Raw genomic sequence first — 19,012 nt, 5'->3', positions numbered from 1 at the left:
TTCCAAATCCCATTTCGTTACATGTTTACATAGATGTTTACATCTTCGATAAACTCAGCTAGTGATGGAGAGGGAAGAAAACAGTCCAGAAATGAGTAAATGAGAGGAATATCACTGGCTAGCGGGCTACTGAATAATTCTGTGGCTGCATGCATGCAAGAAAAAGAAAATTAGATTTCACCCGGATTCAGACTTGACAACCGCAAATCTGAAATGTGTAGGGATTAACTTCAGACTTGCTGATTTATGGATTTGTTTTCACAACCCTTCACAGTCATGCATGAAATGAGGGAGACAGCTTTGAGAGGGAAAATTCTGCACAAAAATACCATGACCCCAACACGCAAATCAAGCACATTACACATAATTATACATTATATTGATCAGAATAATTACAGTACATGTGTTAAATTCTGTATATGACTAGATAATATGACTTTAAAAAAAAATGTTTTGAAAGTGCTCACGGTGTCCAGTGAAACTCACAGGTTCCAGTCCCAGACAAGGAATTCTGTGTCAGATTTTCGTGGGAAAAAAGAGGCTCCTGTCAAAAACAGTGTCCATTGGACTTCGATTATAAATTCATCCATTTCTGATTAGAGAGCATCGGTCATCCCCATGGGGCTGACCATGTGGGCCAATTAAGCACTCAATCAGCCTGGCACAACATACACGCTGTGTCTCCACAATAGCTCAGTCAAAGCAGAGACAATAAAAGTCCCCTTATGTTTGCTCTAAGTAAGATGCTTCCCCGTCCAATTTGGAGTAATTTTCTTCCAGATCACCAGGTACTGAAATCAGTTTTGCCAGGGGAGATCTCTTTAACAGCATTCAGTGGTTCCAGAGAAGATCAAGTTCAGTTGTGTGGGTCATCGAAAAAAAAAAAAAAACCCACAAAAAAAAAAATCACAAAAATTCTACTTGTATCTAAACATCTTGTTTGAATACTAAATATTTAGCCAACAAATCATTAATGACAAAGCAAGCTGAAAGTCACACAGATGGTATAAATTTATGAATGGATACAGGGTTTTGATGTTTGCACATTTTCAATATTGGCAAATGTAACAAGGCGTGTCTATGAAGTCATTGTTTCATTTGGCAGCTGGCTTACAGCTGTGTCACTACCGGCTGTGTGAAGAACCAGAGACAAAGAACATTAATGAGACCCTGGGGAGAGGAGAGCACTGAGGAGGAGACAAGGAGGCTTCGAAGAGATTGATTATGGGGTATTGGAGAGAGTGAGAGAGAAGTGTTTTGGGAGAAAGAGAAAGAAGGGGAGAAAGCATGGGAAGGGGTATGAGATGAAAGAGGTGGTAAGGGGTAGAATATATGGAAAGAGACATTCGGCAGAGATGCAAATGAGTATGAAGAAGAATGAGTATGAACCACACACACTGGCGGCTGGTGACTCAAAAAATTGGGGACAACAGGAGGAAAACCAACCCGCGGTGTTGTGTTATTTTACACTAGTTTGCTACTTATCTCTGCTTTCTTATGGTCAATGAAAAATTAAGCAGAAAAACAACAGTTTACAAGATTAGCAGTCTTAATCCTCACCTTTGCTGCGTAAACCAAACAGCAGAATGGCTGTGACAACAAATAATCCACAAGATGTTCTTCCCCCATCCCACCCCTCGCGTCTGCGCCCACGCCTCTCTCTGATCCCTCACTCACGCTGCCGTTATTTGCCTCATTAGCAATAGCGGCACCACTTCCTTCCTAATCCATTCTCACCGTTAGCTTAACAGTCTTTCAGGGCTGCTACGACAAGCTAATAGTTGCATTGGCTAACGCAAGTAGCTAGCTACTGCTTGATAAAAAATGGAAAATGTAAATCTGGAAGAAAAAAAAAAGGAAATTTGGACTCTGTTGAAATAAAATGTAATTGTTAGTGATGTTTTTAAAAGTAATTCTTAATTTGCACGGGCTAATTTATTTTCTAATATGCTACGGTATGAATATATCCTTTGCTTTACCAACAGTTCACGTACAATAAATACAGTGGTAGAGGAAGATGAAATTTGGAGATTATCGTTGGACCAATGAGATGTCAATATTAAATTCTGGTTGTTGATTGGTTGGGGAGGACAGCCTCCATTTGAGCATCATTTTACATGATTCTACCAATAACAGATCAGCATAAAAAAAACAAACAAACAAAAAACAAGTAACAGCCGGAGCCTGTCCTCCTCTGCCCCCCACCACCAAAAGACTACCCTTTCCACTTTTACCTGCAGGTGTCGCTGTTGAAGCCTTTTGATCAGAATTTCAATAATGGATATTTTTCAAAGAAAGAAAAGTTGTTTTATAAATGATCCTGAGATTTGGCAATGTTTTTTTCAACCAACTACTCTTTCCTATTTTGATCTCCATCTTGCCTCTCAAAAACAGGAGGAGCAACCTCCTTTGCGTCTACAGACCAGCCTCCTCTGACACCTATGTTAGAGAGCAAATCAAAGTCAAGAGCCCATTTTTCAAATCCATTATGGTGGCCTTGGAGTGGTGTACCTTAGTGGTTCAACCAGGTGCCATGGTCACGCAGCTCCATATGAAATCATGGCTTGTGCAATGTTGACACAGCTGTCTATCTATCGCTTTTGCGGTCTGAGGACTATGGAATAGCTGGAACTTGCTTCTAGCACCTGCTAAAAACAAGTTCCAACTCATAGATTGTATAAAAACATGAATGCAGTGTCTGCGGCATCACACAATGGTTTCTGAAGAGGCTTTTTTGAAGCCACAAGTTTATGTTTTACACCCACTGGCATTTTGACTGATTTTGGATGCATGCAAACCGTCAGTGACTCCACAAAGAGACCTATCAATCAAGGCAATCGAGCCCCCATGCAGCATACCGATCTTAAAACCTGAATATCTTCTTAATGAAACAATGATTTTCAAAATCCCCATCAAAACACACCATGTAATAAGTGAAAGAAGTTATCTGAAACCCTTACTTCTTTTGGAAAATTTTTTGACTTTATTTCTAGAGATCAGCTGGGATTTTTCCCAGTGGGTAGCCATACAGCTGGAGTCTTTTTGGAGTCTGCATCAAGTGACCTTAGAAGAACTGTGCATCTTAAAGGCGCCTCCACCCTAGCTTCCAAAATTAGCAGTGGTGGTTGGAGCTTATTCCAACTTCGCTAATGAATTACTTGTCAGTAACAAGATAGCCCCTCCTATCTGATGAGAGTTTTCATTCCACTTTGTGCCTCTCAGACTAAATCACATCCATAACCCAGACAGTTAGACATTAGACTGCAGACCTAATGTGTTTTTGTGAGAGCGGGAGAGACAGTACTTCAAAATCCCTCTTACACGTCCACCCACATTATATAACCTATACCCTAGTCTGACCCTGCTTTCCATGGTAGTTTCATCCCACAGGCTGATTAAGGTTTGTGAGTTTGTGCTGTGGTCTAATCCACTGCAGCAGCTATCTTGCCCATCCCATCCCCATGAAATATGGCAATCTGCCAGAGACGGGGCTCTGGAGGGATTTACCCAACGCTGCTGAGCTCTGAGCCAACGACAACATGATGTGGATATGAAGACAGGTGTAGTTTGGAGGTTACCTAAATATGACAGCATAAATCAATCAGCACAGACAGACTATCAATGTCATCCATTGCCACTGACTGATGGCACTGACTGACGAAAGGTTGGGCAACGGACTTGGTTAAAGTCATATGAAATCAGTAATCAGATTTAACTTTCCATGTCTAAAAACCCGAAGACAACATAATAAAAGATTCCGCAACGACTTCTTTTTGTAAATGACTAATATTGTGTTTTATACTTTTATTCCACAAGTGTTCTCAGCTGTCTCAAAAACTGTGAGGGAGTGGTCCGGGTTTGAATAATTTTAGATGGGTTTTCCAAAAAGACTAAAAGTTTTATCAGTCCGGCACAAAGGGTGCACTCACTGGCCAGCAAGTTCATGGCAGGGAGTCGTATCCACCATGCTATCTGTAGGCAAACAGGAATAGATCTTGCCACTGTAGTCGTAGAGCCAATTCCAGATCATGTGTACTTTATTCCTCAAAATCTGCCGAAGTCTCTTTCGCTTTTAACATTCTAGGAGGCTCAGTTTCGTATCCGCGTGTTTGCTTGTACATAACAAGTGAAAGAGAGATAAGAGACGGAGGAGGAGAAGGATGAGGATGAGCCCCCAGCGGATTCTTATTGCACACATTCAGGAGCACACCAGGCGTCGATGCTATGGTGGCAACACACACACACACACACACACACACACACACACACACACACGCACGAATCATTCCCCTCCTCACAGTACAATTAAGGGGTGGGGCTTAGAATAAGGTGCGACTCAAGGACAAAGGAGAGCCTGAGGCTAAACAAACTAGTTACACAGTGTCACTAACCATTGGCAATTCTCTCTCTCCCTCTACTGCTTTATATCTATATGTGTATATCTCCAGTCATCTTCCTCCATTCTTTTCCCTTCGTGCTCTCCCCCTCCTCCATGCCCTTATGCTCTACAACACTCGGCTTGCTCTTGCCCGTCTTTCCCTTTCTGCAGATTTAAGGGGTTGTCCCTGTGCTAATGACTGTTGCCATGGTTACGAAGGCTAAAGGGTTCTGTCTGAGGAAAAGTGTGTGTGTGTGTGTGAGAGAGAGAGAGAGAGAGAGAGAGAGAGAGAGAGAGAGAGAGAGAGAGAGAGAGAGAGAGAGAGAGAGAGAGAGAGAGAGAGAGAGAGAGAGAGAGAGAGAGAGAGAGAGAGAGAGAGAGAGGTGGGGATTTAGCATTTAATTCCCCCTCCACATGGCAGCCATCAACAAGATTAGAAATGCACAATAATGGGTTTATGCCGCAATTGTTCCTACATACAGATTTGCTCTTTGACTAACCGTTTAGGAAATCTTTCTGCATTCACCGATTTCCTCTTATCGAGGATTTGATAAGAGCCGGTCTGAGTGGTGCAAACCCATGACTGCACACCAGCGCGCAAATGTCCCAATGCTCAAAAGTGAAATTTAATAAATAATTTTTTTCATGCATGGACAGAGTAATTACACTATTACAGAGCATAAAAATACATATACGCCTAAATATTCATATGAATATTGTGTGTGTGTGTGTGTATATATATATATATATATATATATATATAGCGTTTTTGTCCAGAAACCGTCAATGGTGTTGTGAGTGCTCGACTAATGAGGAGCAGAATATCACTAATGAGGAGCAGAATAATGAGGAGCGGAATATATGATATATATATATATGAGAGACATGCAGAGATGCTAATGGATGCTGCTTAGATGAATATTAACACCATTGTGGCTCCCATCCCGTCCGCTCCTCCATCACTTGTAACCGATGGCGACGTGCAGGTATAATGTTTACATCTTTTTGTTTTGACTGCAGCAATTTATTAATTTCATTAACATTTTTACTGACGAATCAACTTCAAATTTAATCACGTTACTAAGTTATTTAAATTATTTAGACATACATGTCTCAATGGGATGTTGGCGCCTAATCTGCTTTTTATGTTCTTCCCTAATCCTTTTTTTTTTTTTTTGCATGACACTCAAAATTAGGTCTTTATGTGCTCTTTCTGAGGTGTTAACTACGTTGGTTAAAGGTCATTGCCATGCACATTAAATTCACTGTACAGGCAACAAGACACGTTCGACATTCAAGGTGTGTATGAGGGCTCAGACAAAGGCACATAGAGACGCTGCTGTGACGGTACACGTAACCGTCTCTGCACAGGGTGCAGGAAAAGGGTTTCTTGGTGACCGCCGGGGACACACAAAGGATCGCAGTGTCGCACACTCGCACACGAGTAACCTCCAAAAACCTCAGCATCGCGTCACTGCGTCTGCTGGGTTACACACACATCCAGTGCTGACTGGTCAAAAAGAGAAGCGATCTGCCATCGTGACATCCATGAGTAGTGGGGGCAAACGCACAAAAATTACACAGACTCGCCGCAGGACGAAACAACACAACACAGAACAAAACAAAAAGTGGATTCATGATAAAGGTTTCTGTGCTGTTTTTTTTTTTTCTTTTGCTTATTTTCCTTTTCCAGATTTCTTCGACCATTCTTCTGCAATTTGGTTTTGCAAACCGACAGTAACCTCGGAAGCACACATTTAAGAACATTTTGTGCATCTGACGCGGATTTCCTTTTACGGATTCTCACCAGAAAGAATTTAAGAGCAATATGAAAAAAAAAAATTTGTTGTTGCATGAGCCCAAATGTGTTTAGCTAGTGTGTTTTGATCAAGAATCTTCTCCAAAATAGACAAGTTTCCTTCCTATCAGAAATCTGGTCATAACAGAGACCTGATTAATTTATATACACACATACTCTATACACATATGCACACACACACACTTAACACTGGAGTTCAGACTTACACACCCATGCACTGATCCTCTCCCTGCACACACATGCTCATAAGTTCACATGATGAAATAAAGCTCCATTGTAGAAAAAGTCTGCACATCGGTACAACTGAGATCGAGACGCCATTTATAAAGTGCCTGTCTCCCAACTCGTTAGTTTGTAAACACCCATAAAATATAATGAAAGCATGCTTATTTAGGATGGGGGGCCCCGGTGGCATGGCTGTATACTCTTCCTGCCACTTTGCTCTGCCTGCCTGCCTGCCTGCCTGCCTGCCCAAAAAGACTCCACCATCCTTCTCAGAGTATCCTGCATAATTCCTGGTCAGGCTCCTGTCATCTCTCAATTAGACAACTGCAGTGCAATTTCCTCTGGTTTCCCATTCCATGCAACCCACCCGCTGCAAAGACACAAGAATCACGATGCACGCTTGGTTTTCAACCTGACGAGATGCAGGTACGTCTCGTCTCTTTGTAGCGTTACACTGACTCGTGGTTGCTGTTTGCATAAAGTTCAAAACTTTGCTCACTCTTTTCATTTTATCTTTGGTAAGCTACTATTTATTCCCGCTCTAAAAGTGACAAACTTTAGGTCCAGACTTTCCCCTTAACTAGCCCTAACAATACCCTGTGATGGCCTGGCGGCCTGTCCAGGGTGTCTCCCAGCCTGCTGCCCAATAACTGCTGGGATAGGCTCCAGCATCCCCACGACCCTGAGAGCAGGATAAGTGGTTTGGATAATGGATGAATGGACAGCCCTAAAAATGGTGGACTGGGGCGTCCGGATAGCGTAGCGGTCTATTCCGTTGCCTAGCAACACAGCAATCGCCAGTTCAAATCCCCATGTTACTTCCGGCTTGGCCAGGCGTCCCTATAGACACAACTGGCCATGTCTGTAGGTGGGGAGCCAGATGTGGGCATGTGTCCTGGTCGCTGCACTAGCGCCTCCTTTGGTCGGTCAGGGCGCGTGTTCAGGGGGGAGGGGGAACTGGGGGGGATTAGTGTGATCCTCCCACGTGCTACGTCTCCCTGGCAAAACTCCTCACTGTCAGGTGAAAAGAAGGAGCTGGCGACTCCACATGTATCAGAGGAGGCATGTGGTAGTCTGCAGCCCTCCCCGGATGGGCAGAAGGGGTGGACCAGCTACCGGGACAGCTCAGTAGGGTGGGATAATTGGCCTGAAACAATTGGGGAGAAAAAGATGGGGGGGGGGTTGGTGGACTGAACTCCCGTCTTCCAGCAGGGCAGCAGAATCACTTAGTTCACTCAAAAACGCCTAAAACCTTTCTTTTCCAAGCCTACCTCATTCCTTAAGTGGCCTCATAGCATAACCATGATGCTCATTTTGCAAGTAATCCTCTATTTCTCAGTTTCACTAATTGCACTTGACATGACATGAACCCTTGGCTAAGACGTGATTGCTATTCTGTACCTTAAGACAGTTTCCTACCCTAGTCTTCAATTAAACCCTGTCCTGCAGACTTTCATTGTAACCCTTCATAGGTAGGCCTGCTCGTACTTACTCAACCAACCATGTTATAGCCCTTAATGATGTCAGGTAGCCAAAGCTGACATGTTTTAAGTGCTGGTGTACACAGCCGCGTCTACGTGAGCCTTTGCAAGCCACATTCATCCAGAATACCCTTCTCTGCAACACTTCACAGGGACATTTATGTGCACCTACAGAGAAGCGTGTCTGAGACTTCAGGCTCTGTTTTCATGTTGATGCAGATCTCTTGCATGCTCATGGCTGTCTGTCTTTCATAGTATACCTTAAAGTCCACATTTGCATTGTACATGCATCCATGCATATATGGAATCCCATTTTAGTTGCAATTAAATGAATAAATATGCCAATATGACATAATCATATGAATACATGCAGCAATATAAATGTATAAATGATGCAATAAACCACAAAATAAATCAATTACTGAATAACACTAAAGTCATTATAAAATATAATTTCATTATACTGATGTCCACAGGTAATTTTGTTTATTTTCTTTATTTCATAATGAAAGGTTTTATTTCAAATTTTCCTTCTTTTTTTTTTTTAATCACCTGTTCACTTCATGGGAACACTTCATTTTCATAATGACGCTTTTATTTCATTGTGTGGTGATTTGTCAGCCCACACAAGTGAGGCTTGGTCTATTTAAAGGATTCTCTAATCCTTTGCGTTTAAAGTTGCCTGCATGCGGCGAGGTTTTCGACAAAATTACGCAACGTGTCGGGCAGCATTCGGGATGCACGTCCTTGGGCCAGCTGAGCTTCAGCGACAGGTAAACTGTTAAAGGCCTGGGTCTGAGCCAGCCACAGCAGCAACCGTCTGCTGCTGCTGAGAAATACTCTCCGAACATTGACAGCCTCTCCGAGAAGCTCAGAAGTGGACTTCCTGCCCTCAGCCGGGCTGTTATAGGTCACAGATTTCTTTACTGGGCTTACACTCGAAAAATCACACAGGCTCTGTAACGATCAGTGTTTGGTGTGCTGGTACTTTGGTCTAAATGTGTCAGTAACCAATGGTCTTGTTTGGCCCAAATCTCCTGAAATAAAAGCATCATTTTGAAGTAAAGGAAAAGGGAAAGCAGATGTAGCTGTGAATGAGCCATTTGGAAAAGTACCATCAGGACATTAAAGCGGTTTCGGAAAAAAAAAAGCCATTTTGAAATGAAAGTTATATGAAGTAAAAAATAAATATGTAACAATGCTGCTGGTTGCTGTGAAACTGTTTACTGCGAGTAATAACATTTTTTTAAGATAATGAGTTGAATATCATTAATTGTTTCACTATACACATATAATATATATATTATATATATACACTTGTTGAGCTCTTTTTCTACATCGAAGGTTTCATTGCAACATCCTGTGGACATACATACATACATACATACATATATATGTGTGTGTATGTATGTATGTATGTGTGCGTATATAAATATATATATATATAAATTACAACCACCTCACTTGCAGATTTACTGTATATTCACCGCTCTCTCCCTCCCCCTTTCTTACGAACACACACACACACACACACACACACACACTACTGCAGGGCTGAACGGGTGAATCAAAGCCTTCTCATCCTGCTTTGCTTCTGATCAGCTCTGCACAGAGGATTGGCGCGGGATCGGCCAGAATTGGCTTAACACCACCATGTGGCTTCGGCATGGCAAACTGTCAAATGACATGCAGACAGACACACCCATGGGAGAATGTGTCCCTCTCTGTATGCCTTCCTCTGTTCATATACGCCCGCTTCGTATTAGTTCACATGCTCAAATTTGTCTGTGTTACCAACGAGGGACACAGCCAGTACAATAAGAGACACTGAAATAATGACATATATCAAATTAAATACACACGCACACATTTGCTGGACAAATCATGACAGCCATTGTTTACCTTGACGTAAATTCATTATTACAAAAAAATGCAGGTCAATCAATGCATCACTCTGAACACACACACACACACACACACACACACACTCAGACGCGGCGACACAAAAGCACGTAACTTACCCACCTGCTGATGCTGTCCACGTCCCCGCTGCCTCTGTGACTAACGTCTGTGTGTACGTCTATGTGAATATGTGCCAACACACGCGTGACGAGTACACTAACAAGGCACACATCCAACACAGAGCGAGGGAAACCGTTACAGAGGGACTGCCATCCTGACAAATCACCAAATCCCAAGCAGGAAAAAAAACAAACCTCATAAAACACAGCGCTGCTTTACCTCCTGAACCAGCAACGACCCACAAAGAGCAATGTTAGAGAAAAGGAGCCCTCAATATGATTGGATGCAGGACAATAACAGGCATCCTCTTCTCCTGAAGGAACGGGTAAAGGGAGGGGAGGGGGGAACGAGGAGGGGAGGGGGAATGAGGAGGGATGCAACAGCGCATGCTCAGTTGAAAATCCCATATTAAAACATCACATGACCGCTCATCTTGATTATCAGTCACTCTGTAAGCAAAGGACAGGAGAGAGGGAAAGAGGGAGAGAGAGAGAGAGAGAGCGAGAGAGTAGGAAAGGATGAAGGGCGGTGACATCACAGTTGTTCAATCAAGATAAAGGCGAGCAAGTCCTGTGATCCCCTCTAAGACACCACCCCCTAAGCCTCACATAGGCCAATGAGGCTTCAGTATTGTCTGGCTTCTGCTGTTTAACTGACCGGAGAGTATACCTGCCAGCAGAGCACAATATCACAGAGGGATAAAGAGCGGAGAGGGGAACAAAAGAAGAAAAGCAGAGAGAGGGAGAGAGATGGGGGCATAAGAAACAGAACAGAAAAGACAAAAGTAAAAAGCAGCCACCATGCAGACAGCCACAATACCATGACATCAAACACATACCGCGGGTGTGGGTAAAACACTAAATGGTAAATTTCGCCTTCAAAATACAACAAAAATCGAATGAAACAAAAGGGGGAACATCTCAATGCATGTCTCAGCAGGCAAATATCCAGAAAAAAATAAGTCAAATCAGCTAAATGAAACGCCCTTCTTCCTTTGGAGTTGAGAATGTGAGTGCATTAAAATCCATAAATATAGAAAAATAAACCTACCCCCCCCCAAAAAAAAGCATGCCAAATATTAGGACTCCTGTTGATGTGTATTCAAGACAACCTAGTACTGGGAACTGGAAAAAAATTGAAGAATCACAGAAATACTATACCATTTTTGGTTGAAGGTCCCATGAACGTGGAAAAGCGCTATAAAAATGTAACTTGATTGATTGATTGATTGACATGGATTTGTATTATTCACTCAAACTGGTTCATCTGTATGTGACAGCATGTGATGTGAATAGAAAGATCCATCACAATCACCCTATCATTAATCATCATGAGAGATCATTAGCCAATATGCTGAAAGATATGGTTATTCAGAAGAAAGGTACAAATGAGGTATGGCATTATTCAGCAGTAAAGGTGCAGCTGGCAGGTGTATAAAGCAGTGAAGGTTCACAGATATATTTACTGGTAGTGGTCAGCGGATATCTGGGCAGGCTCAGCCACAAACACCAGCCATTTTCTCAATGAACGAGGAAACACACGAAAGCAGGCAGACAGATCTGCCACTAGAGGTCAGTAAAGAGAGAATGACTGCTGTTTAACGTCTGCAGGTACTGTAGACCGCAGGGGTCGGTAACCTTTCGGATGTCTCGTACCACATCATCATTATTACATTTATCAAACACCTCAGTGCCAATTCATTTTCATAATGAGCATTAATTTACTGCTGCTGCAGACACTCCGTCTAGATTCCGCACGCACGCACGCACGCGCACACACACACACACACACACACATTTTATTATCTGTTACTTTTCCTGTCTCCATCTTCTGACTACCTTCGCCGGAAGTTACAGGGGAACCGAATTTATTTCGAACCCGGGGCCGAAGTTCGCTGGCGCTGTCCGTCACTGCCGGGTGCTAGCTAGCTAAACTCCGGTGTACAACCCAACACAGTTCAATAGTTCACGTCGTCTGAAAATGGCGAGGACACCGTCTTCTCTCTTTGGAAAAACATTTAATCCTTCTTCACAGCTGCACAAAACGTTGACATAGTTCCAACATATCACAGTTCTTAGTAATAACATGTCCTTTCACTTGCGCGGAGCTCCCAATACCGTTCGCGCCACACAACAACAACAACCACCACCACTTCCTCATTCCCCCCTCCCTACCAACCAATCAGAGTCCGACCCCAGATCTTGCTCTTAAAGCGGTACACCCTTATTTACCAACACTGCGTAAATGTGTGAAAATTACTGGGGCACAAAAGAAAATTAATTCCGGCTTACCGATTTAGTGTGACCCCTGTCTGCTGCAGTATCTGGTCGCCACTGCCAGACGCGGACGCTGGACACCGACGCGTCTGTCGACGCAGGAGTTTGCCGGCGCCTTACGTTTTCCGCCATGTCTGTACTGCGCCTCTCCGCGGTTCTCGCAGAAACGGGCATTTCTCTGATCCTGTCGACGGCCGTGTCTTTTGTTTGGCAACCCATCAAACGCGACCTCTGGACGGCTGAGGAAAGCCTCCTTTACACACCCTCTACGGGAGAACGGCTTCCCGTGTTGAGCAACGCGCCGAGCGACTTTCCAGCTGCCCTCTGTCGCTTGGTTTTCGGCGGCGCGTCGGGCTGTAAAACACGCCGCTTGGCTCCCCGTTGGTGGGCCGCGGCCGCCTGGATCAAGTCCGCTTTATATCGGCCGTGTCTCCGGCGTTTGTTTCTCTGGCGCCTGCTTCCGAAATGACGTTTTAAACCTGGACTTCGACACGACATTTCCGCAGCAGAGCGCAGCACGGCTTGTTCCTTTCACCAAATTAATCCGGATTGGGTTGTCCGAGACGGCTGAAAGAGGCGAACATGAGGCCATATTGCTTCCGCCATCGTCAGTTGTTCTTGACGTAAAGCAAAAAGGAAAGAAAGAAAGCTAGCTAGCTAGCTAGCTAGCTGTTTTCACTACCGCTGTGGGCAGATCAGAGGGAGGGGAGGGGCGCGATGACAGGCTACGTCACTTATGTGCGCGCTCTTGCCGTCAACGTTTCTAATATTCGTCACGCTACAAGGACGTGCTGTTTGGTTTCTATGACGTATGCAATTCACAACAAAAACAATATTACTTTATAAATCTTTTCATTATTTTAGCTAAATTTCACATTCACAGAGGTACATTTTCTAACAGGAAACCCCATGTTCTTGGGTCGTTCTGGTAGCGTGGCGGTCTATTCCGTTGCCTACCAACACGGGATCGCCGGGTCGAATGCCCGCGTTACCTCCGGCTTGGTCGGGCGTCCCTACAGACACGAATGGCTGCGTCTGCGGGTGGGAAGCCGGATGTGGGGTGTGTGTTCTGGTCGCTGCACTGGCGCCTCCTCTGGTCGGTCAGGGCGCTTCCTGCAGAGAGGGGGTGGACCAGCGACCGGGACGGCTCAAAAAAAGAGCGGGGTAATTGGCCAGATACAATTGGGGAGAAAAATGATAAAACCTTTATTCAATTTTTTTTATAAATTAAGTGCAACAATACATACAAATGTAACTGGTTATTTTCTTGTCCGGTGCGGGATTCGATATGGTGTATACTGCACCACAGGGCGACGTCACTAACCGCCCGGCTAAAGGGTCAGACTCATCAGCTAGGGACTAACGTGTCTTATTAGTAGTTTACACAAACTATTCAGCACTCCAAAAAGCCTAAAGCCTTAAAAACCGTTGACGTGTGTAAATTATATAATTGTCTGAACTACCGAACCTCTCTTTATTTTATTTATTTATTTGTTGAGCTTTTTTAAAATTCCGTTTTCTTTCATTTTACCTTTTATTTATCTCATAACCCCTGGCATATATGTCTGCATATATTGGTGTTGATTGATTGATGCTGATTAATCATGCAATTTATAAATAAAATTTGTTAAAAAAAACAATGGTGTGTTTTGAGACTAATTGATTATTTCAGTATTACTTGAAATTAAATTGTTCGTTTGGTTCATCATTAGGCTATATGTCATATTGAAAATGTTTTTTTAAGTATATTATCATAAGATATTTTATTGACTTGGTCCACGTGCCCGTGTTAATGGCCTCGTGTGGCACCGTTAGCACACGTGTCATAGGTTGCCGACCCCTGCTGCTGTACACAGCCGGCTTAGTGGTCCAATACCGTTGTCGTACAATGAGAGCCGGACAATTAATCGATATAATATTGATACCATGATGTCTGTGAATGTTCTCATTCATCCAGGTCATTGTTATCCAAAGGAAGTGAATCAAGCGCAACTGGACTTGGTTATATATCACGGATATATAACCAAGTCCAGTTGCACTTGATTCACTTCCTTTGGATGATACCATGCTATGATATGAGACTAGATATCAGCTGTGATTTTAATTATAACCTGGTGATAAAACAAACGTTGTCATTCCCTGGCCCTGAAGGCTGCATTACAGTAGAGTGAGGCACTTTTCTGAGCGTATTTGACTGTTGTAGCTGAGTGAAATGAACAATGACGGTCTCTTCCTGCTTGATCATCACATCCACTATCTAAATGTACTTATTTCTTATTCTTATTTCTCTAAATATCTCATGAAAGGCAACAAGTGCCATCCCGGAAATATCGTCACATTATCGACAGCCAGGTAGTCGGTCAAAAACATTGTGCTATCTGACTTTGTACATATCGCCCAGCCCTACTTACACCAAGAGGGTTCAGTGTGGAGTCTGCATGTTCTCCACGTGTTTCAGTGGGTGGCCTCTTAATTTTATTTTATTTTATTTTTTTATAGTGATGGTGGTCGCGTGGCTCAGGTCCTGGGCCGTTCCGGTGGCGTCTGGACACTGCTTGGGATCCTCCTCATCATATTCTTCGTACATGTTATAATTCCATTATAATTCTGTTATCCTCTTTCAATGTTGTATTGTTTAAATTGTGTAAACACAACATCCATTGCACGTTGTCCGTCTTGGGAGAGAGATCCCTCCTCTGTTGCCCTCCCTGAGGTTTCCTCCTATTTTTCTCCCTGTTACATTTTTTTTTTAGGGAGTTGTTCCTTATCCTTATATAGATATGCGAGGGTCTAAGGGCAGGATGTTGTGTTGCTGTAAAGCCCCTTGAGGTAAATCTGTAATTTGTGATATTTGGGCTATACAAATAAAACTGACTTGACTTGACTTACTGTTTCCGTCCAAAAACATGCAATTTAGACTGGAGGCCAAAATGGACACACGGCATGATGGGAGACTGTTGAGTTACTGAGTGTGTGTGTGTGTGTGTGTGTGTGTGTGTGTGTGTGTGTGTGTGTGTGTGTGTGTGTGTGTGTGTGTGTGTGTGTGTGTGTGTGTGTGTGTGTGTGTGTGTGTGTGGTCCTTTGACTGACTAGTGACTGACCAGTCCAGAATGGGCCGGAGACCAGGAAGAAGCAAGATGGCCAATTCACCGACTAACCCCATAATCAGCAGATCTGGGAATGAGATTAATTTCACCTTCACCAGTAAATGTTGCCTACAGGAGGCTTATTTGTCTGGGCATCATATCTGGAATCTCCATGGCCTGATTTAATAGGTCTCTAACTCGTAAGGTCTTCCCCCAAATCTTTTTAAAAACCCATTTTTATCCTCCTTTGGGGCACATTGATGACTTAGTTTGCGTTTGATGGGAGGTTTGATTCCTATTCTACAGATGACCCTAAGTGAATGCTCTGAATTCATATTTGTAGCAACAGGTCATAGCTAATGTTGCTGTCAGCCACCTTCACAACTTGAGACGGCACGGCCGCCTCAGTGGTGGTCTTGCCTCACAGCAAGAAGGTCCTGGGTTCAAATCCCAGGCCATCTCGGGTCTTTTCATTGTGGAGCTGGCATGTTCTGTGTAGGCTTTCTCTCACCATCAAAAGGCATGCATTCTCCTGTCTGTGCCTGGGACCGGGGCATGCCCACTGCTCCTAGCTGCTGTGTGTTGGGATGGGTTAAGTGCAGAGGATGGATTTCCCCACGAGGATTACAGCTTATCTTATGATTGGCATGCAGATGTGTACTGCGATGTGTGTATTGACATGAATATTTATATAATGGGTAGAACTAAAACAGTTTTAGCACAAAACTCTGTTGTGTTGCTGCATATGGCATGAATGCATGAAAAGCAAGAAGTTGTCTTCTACGTTTGGTTGTAATAACATGCAATATGCACAACTTTCTGTTTGCATCTCCAGTTAACAAATGGTACATATAGGAAATATTGCATAAGGTTGAATTTGGAGAAAAGAACTGAAGCTTTGATGCACATTGTATGGAGAGCTCATGTAGCTAAAATGAAGGCCATGCACACGCACACACACACACACACACACACACAAACACGACAATTGTCAGGGATTGGTGGTTTTTGTATTCGATGATGACCTCACTTCCCATTCATTTTTTCTACAGCTTGCCCCTCGAGGCAAATTTGTAATTTGTGATACTGGGCTATGCAAAAAAAATGGACTTGACCTGACTCTTCTTTCGCTCTGCCTGCGAGGCTAGGCTGCAGCCGCAGTGGCTTTGCATTGAATTGAGTGGGTACAGAAAATGAGTCAGTGAAGTACCTCTTAATGTCTCTTCACCAGCCACTGTGAGTTTTCCACCTGTGGCATTTTCTTAAATATTAGATGATAAGGAACATTAAACTCGTGCTCTTCCACAATACCGCAATGAAAACAGAAGTTCCATATGGACTTCAGCCTCAAAGACAGATAAGAGATGCTTTTGTAAGGGTGTCAATCTGAACAAGTGTTTTCCCTAAAATGTAGAGTTTTCATAGTTTACCTTGACCATTGCAGTTGTTAAAAAAAGATAATGGAAGCTATAAGCAAAATTCCCATAACTTCCATGTACATGGTTGGGAGAAGTTTAGCTGCAAAAGAGAAATTGAGCAGAACACTGGACAGAACCTGCTGGATGGGAGGAACATCCATAATAAGGGATACAAATAAGGATGAACGGTACTCCGATAAAAGAAATTCACTTGAACAGAGATTTGCAAATAGTTAATTTTAATGAATTGTTGGAAATCCGGCATATTTTCTAAGACCTGGGCCTAACTTTTAGGTTCTAATAGTCGCTTGAGTTGCTTTGTTTGCTGAACATTTTTCTCCTCAAGAAAACCGTGAAGAGGTTAAACACCATCCTGATGGAGATAAATCACAAGCTCCTTAAGCTCCACACTCGTTGGCCTTAATGGTTTTGTGTGTTTGTGTGTATTTAGCTGTTGTGAAATGTGCTATCATTACTGAGGAATCAAAACCACAGCACGCATGTAATGGGTTTCCCAAAAGGCATTTCAGGGCAATGCTGCCCTCTACTGGCGAGATGAATCAGCTGGAGAGGGGAGGCTCCTCTCCTGATTTGGCTTTTGGTTTTAGAAGACCAAAAAGAGGATCTACAGCGCCTGTCTTTCCTACATATTATCCACCCAATTCAACCCTTTTAGAGAAATCACTGGGGAGAAATATGAATAGATTAGGATTAATTCAAATGTGTTCTTTACTATTACAACTGGGAAAATAGATTTACGACTAGATTTAGATGCAAAGCAACCCATGTGCCCTGAGAGGAAATCACACTCCTCGACTCACTAATTTACATATTGGCCTTTAGCTATTTCATATATTTACATATGGATTCCATATGTGTGTGTGTGTGTGTGTGTGTGTGTGTGTACTTGGTCAATTACCCCACTTTTCTGAGCCGTCCCGCCGGTCACTGACACTGCCCCCCCCCCCCTGCCGATCCGGGGAGGGCTGCAGACTACCACATGCCTCCTCCGATACATGTGGAGTCGCCAGCCACTTCTTTTCACCTGACAGTGAGGAGTTTCGCCAGGGGGACGTAGCGCTACTCCTCCCAGTTCCCCCTCACCCCCCCCCCGAACAGGCGCCCCGACCGACCAGAGGAGGCGCTAGTGCAGCGGACCAGGACACATATCCACATCCGGCTTCCCACCCGCAGACACGGCCAACTGTGTCCGTAGGGACGCCCAACCAAGCCGGAGGTAACACGGGGAATCGGACCGGCGATCCCTGTGTTGGCAGATATATATATATATATATATATATATATATATATATATATATATATATATATATATATATATATATATATATATATATATATATATTTCGATATATATTTTGTTAGTACACATATAAAATGTCAAATATACACGGTTTTCTGTTCACACTACTGATTTTCATTTGCTAGTTCTCTTTCCCCCTCTGCTTTGACAAAGTAGATCCAGCCCCCTCTTTTCCTCGTGGCCCCACTGGACATCCACTGACGTCACACTCATCATAGGATATCTGAAGTCCATACGGTAAGAGATAAGGTTATTCAGAAGAAAAGTACATTTGTTGCGTCATCCTGCAGTTCAGGTGCAGGGGAAAGCAGTGGACAGACACTGTCAGTAGATAGATACCTTCACAAACACCACCCATTTCCCCAGTAAATGAGGGAAGGACGAGAAAGCAGGCAGGAAGCTCTGCCACTAGAGGGCGCTCATCCGCAAACGCTGTTATGCGCACAGGTGTGCTAATGGTCAACGCCGTCTTGCAGTGAGCAGGTTCAAGGTAAAGCCTGCGTAATCCCCATGCTTCGTCGGTTCTCCTTATGGATACCCTGCTTTCATCCAGTCTGAAGACATGCACGGCTGGAGACTAGAATCCGCTGAGTTATAGAAAGACGCCGGGGTACTTTCTAGAAAGTTTTAAAAAATGTTAGTAGATGAACCTATATCCATGCAAACCAAGGGAGTCTAAAAACTGAGGGAGAGCGCTGTAGAAACTGATAATGTCATAAATCCCCCCGATAATGTAATAACTTCCTGATAATGTAATAAAGCGTATTTCCCGATAATGTAATGAACTTTTCACCGATAATGTAATTAAGTATTGCATTAACAGGAGGTTATTACATGATCAGGTTAGCCTTCATTTTGCAGGTCCTGATAATGTAATAATTCCCCAATATTGTAACAATTTAACAGCAGACCACCTATTAATGGGTTCAAGTGGTGATACTGTGTTGGCAACTCTAGCTCCAGAGCTCTAGCGCCACCAAAAGGTC

Source organism: Lampris incognitus, chromosome 2 (genome assembly GCF_029633865.1).
Source record: "Lampris incognitus isolate fLamInc1 chromosome 2, fLamInc1.hap2, whole genome shotgun sequence".
NCBI lineage: Eukaryota > Metazoa > Chordata > Actinopteri > Lampriformes > Lampridae > Lampris > Lampris incognitus.
This window is presented reverse-complemented; position numbering follows the sequence as displayed.